A 4,583-nucleotide genomic window follows, 5' to 3' on the forward strand; every position below is an offset into this window, starting at 1 on the left:
AGGAAAGTTTAGCTGAAGGTTGCCTCTGTTGTTTAAGCAGTGCTTGGCATTCTTTTCTTACACTCTCTCTGTTCCATAAATCATTGCACACAGAAAGGTCAGGAACAGAAAGAAGGTAAGATACCAGCTAAATAAGGAGAAAAAGATTCCTCTCCTCCTGGAAACTGTCAGAGCAGAAAGGGAACTTCTAGAATATTTTTGGCATATGAAAGAAGACCAGAGATAGTTGAAATGTTTGGATTACACACTATACAATTCAACTGATTGGATTCAGCTCTCCTCCTTGTATAAATAAAGGAATTAACTTGGTGTAAAGCCACCCAAAGTCACTGAATAGTTACAGCTGATTTTTTTTTTTTTAATCTGTGCTTATTTCTACTTACAGCATGTGGATTTTTCCTCCCTGCTCCTTTTTTCTTTATTCAACCTAATCTTTACTTGTGTTCTTGACTATGGGAAAGGACAGAAGTGAACTGAAAAAAAAGGTGATTGTTAACATTTTCTTCACCTGCACAATAATTCTAAATTGAGTATTTTTAGACTTGCAGCTTCTTCAAAAATACTGAGCTAAAATTAACTCTGTTTCCTATATAGTGGCAAAAGGACGTATTCAGAAAAGTGTGGAAAAGAGATTTTCTTTGTCTCCTTACTCATTCTGGTTAGATATTTCAGGTAGTGAAAAGTTTGCTAAATAACGTTGGAGAGTTCAAAATAGAAATTGATTCCAAAATCAGGATGAATTCACTGAAGTTGTGAGCCTAAAACATTTTGCTCATACAAATTGGGCAGCTTCCTTTACATTTTTACAGTGTTGAGAGGAATCTGGCTAACTTCCTGACTTTTTTACCTCACACACAGTTCCACAATTCTATGAATAATACCAAAGTAGTCAGATAAAAACAACTTTATTTGTTAAAAATAAAATAAAAATAAAATAAAATAAAAATAAAAACAGCTGAGATGTTGTGTCTCATCTGTGCTTTTGTGAAAGAATACACTACTTTATATGTCTAATTTAGATGTAGCCATAGCCTTTTCACAGTGAATTTTAACTCACATCTAGCAAATACCAGTGTATTTGCCCTATAGATATTCATAAGCGAAAGTACAGGGACTTGTAATTCTTGATTCATGTTTTTATACCTTTTTGTCATGGAGTATCTTAAACACTGCTCAAAGAATTTATGTGGTGGAGGAAGGAAACCATTTTTTATATAACTTTAATATGGCTAGACTCTCTCTGATGGTAGGGTTGGAAGTAATGAATGACTTCTCTTCTTCACACCACTATGTCAAGTGACCTATTTTATTGTTTTGGTAAGATCTGAAACACTGAATAGTCCTGGTGAGAGGCACTGTGATGACTTCTTTTTATTTGCAAGTAGGACAGAAGCCTGATTTATAATAAGCCTGATAAATACAGTTTATTTTAATGATAAATTAATATGAATATTTATTAAAACCTTTTTTCTTCAACTTCAGCAAAATAATTATTGTTACTTCAGAATATAAATAGCTTGTAAGAGTCCAAATTTGGAACCTACTATGCTCAGTGCTGAACAAATATACAATGTAAAAAATGTTTAGGAGGGAACAGCTAAAACACAGAAAGTAAATGTTTCCAATGGAAGATTTTAAGACCTTTCCAAAATGAGGCCTGCAGAGGTCTTCTCATAGAACTGGTCCAATTGTGCATGTTCTTACCGAAAACATACATGCAAACGAAGTATTTTTAATATATACATATACAGATTGGTAAAATATTTTAAGATACTTTCTAGGTAAATTTAAAACTGGCACTGATGAATACACATTGTTTCAGAAGAGTGAAATGGCTTTGGAATTTATTTTCTTGGTCTTTCTCCTTAGAAGAACTTCCTTAAAACACACCAACAACTTGTAAACAAGCAACCGAAACCACAGGTTTCATCAAAACTTAAGCTGGAATATTTAAATTCTTACACTGAGAAAACTCAAAATAAGTAGATGAAGCAGAGCAGAAAAAAATTGAAAAAGAAAACTTGCAAAACAGTATTTTCTTTTGCTCTTTCTCCTTGCAAGTCAGGTTCTTTCTTTCAGACTTAACACACAAGAATTTCCAGATTGCATCAAAACTTCCCAGTGCTCCATACCCCCAGAAAAAAATCTCTTTCCATCCCCTTCAAGATGTAGTTGTGATCCCCTTGCCAAGTCTATGGGCACAGGACTCATAGGGCCTAGATGACACTAGTTTTTAATATTCAACACCTCTCAAAGCTGGAAGGTCCTCTCCCAGAAAAGCCTTTGTCTACCTACCCATCCTCAGCGGCATAACTGCAGGCGCATCTACCAATATTCTGTTGAGAAAAAAACTGAGAATAAAGAATCATTCACTAATATGTTCCACTGTAGACACAAACGTATTTAGAAAATTATTTCCTTACTTTCTCCTGGAACACAAATTTAGAAGAATCAAGTAATGTGCACAGTTTACCTTCTCCTAGAGAGGCAATCCTTTCTTAAAGGCATGTCAAATCCAAACTGAAATGAACTGTTCCTTGTGCCAAGTGTTTAACAGGCTGAGAAAAAGTTAACTTCCCTTTTTGCAGAACATGCTTAGTGAGTATCATGAACAAAATACTTTGTTCATTGCTGTTTACTCTATGTGTTCTGTGAGAAGAACTCTGGTTTTGTAGCAACATTCCACCTAAGCAGCAAATCTACTAATACTTCCTTTCAGGTATCTTTCCTTTCTTTTCAACAAGAAAGTTTCACAGGCACTGAAGTAGTCATAATACTATTCTGGGCAAATTTTATTTGTTGCTTTGTTTGTTTCACTCGCAAGAAATTATTTAACTGGTAAGATATTCTGCAGAATATAAAATAGTGCAAAAATTCTGGAGAAGCACAGATGCCAGTGCTGTGGGGAAAGTATAGTGATTATCAGGTACTAAGCTTAGCATATATTAAATGGTCATTCTGCTAACAAAAAAAGCCAAATTATAGTCCCTATATTTTGACTGAAAAAAATAGAAATAGCTAAGTGTAAAAGTTGGAAGAAAGCTTTGCAGTTGCTATGTCCAACATTGTTTTTATTTTTCTGCTTCTTATAGCTGTAAAATATGAAAATCCTTTGAACAGCAAAGTGTGCGTGACTGCTCATATTGTGGGGAAAGAGGATGCAACAGTTAGGTAACTCATTTTAACCTTCTATGCTAAGATCCTTTACACAAAGCCCTTGCTTAAAATGAATTTTCAAGCCTGGATATTTAAAGATTAGCAGTAGTTTAAAATTACAGAGCTGGCATAGCACTGGCTGCAGAGAGCACATGAATGATGGTATAAATAAAAGTAGGGGAAAGTGAAAGCATTCAAAGGACTCTTAAACCAAACCAGAAGAAATTACAGTTTGAAAAGTTGGGAAGTGTGTTTTAGTAAGTGTCATTTAACATGACTGGTCTTTTTTGTTTTTTTTTTTGTTTACACAGTGCAGTGTCTTGCTTTTCCTGTGCTGTTGATGACAGAACAAAAAGCCAACTCAGAAGCATGGCATAGCTCCCAGTAACCTGACTGCTACCTTAAGCTCCATAAGAGCTAAGACTGATTCAGTAAGTCACAGAATCACAGCGTAGTTTGGGTTGGAATGGACCTTAAAGATCATACAGTTCCAACCCCCCTGCCATGGGCAGGGACAAATCAATCACCTCCTTCTAGTTTCTTTGCACACTCACATATCTTACACCAAAGATCTAGTGTAGGAGAAAATGTTCTCTGTTCCATTTTATTACCTCATCTGCTCCAGGTGGTACAGGTAAAACATTTGCACACTGACAACCCCTTACACTTTTGCATGGTGAGAGGACACTAAAGTTATGTTAATACATGCAGACTTGCACAGGCTAGGTTTCATTTCTGTGACTATGCTGTGGCAGGGCTTTTCTGAGGTAAGCTTTATCAAATGAAGGGTTAATTTGAGAAGAGCAGTGGCATTACATATTTGATACAAATCAGTGATGTTTTATATATTTTAAAGGGAAATTTGACTTAGCTCACCTTTGGAGCAATCTGAAAATCTTTGGTGTTTATAGTGGGCTTCCTTCGAGTTGAAGAGAGACTAGAATTACAGCTAAAGAAAGTTTGAAAGCTGAATTTGGCTTTGTGAATTATTTTATTTACTTTCTTTAAAATCTATTATTGAAATTTGAAGAATTTTAAAATATATCCATGAAAATATAAGAAACAGGGTTTTTTTTTGGTTGGTTTGTTTTTTTTGTATTTTCACATAGAGAAGTTAAAAGAAGGACTGTTCTATTCATTCTGATTCCATTTGATCTTCAACTTTAATTCCCTCTAGCAAAAAAAGAAAATACCCCAAACAAAACCCAAAACAAAACCCTCCAAAACCCCCTGGTGTTTCCAAGGGGAACAAAAGCTTAAAAAGAAGCAGCAACAAGCTGGTAATAAAAAAATTTACCATATTCCAGGTTGTGGGAGTGCAAGAAAAATAATTTCTTTTATAAACTGCACATCATCTCTTGTGAATGGCAGCTCAGGAGACTGCATATGTTCCTCTTTTACCTCACAGGAATTATCAAACAGATACA

Source organism: Pezoporus occidentalis, unplaced genomic scaffold (assembly GCF_034315485.1).
Source record: "Pezoporus occidentalis ecotype Australia unplaced genomic scaffold, CSIRO_AGI_Poc_V1 ctg2, whole genome shotgun sequence".
Classification (NCBI taxonomy): domain Eukaryota; kingdom Metazoa; phylum Chordata; class Aves; order Psittaciformes; family Psittacidae; genus Pezoporus; species Pezoporus occidentalis.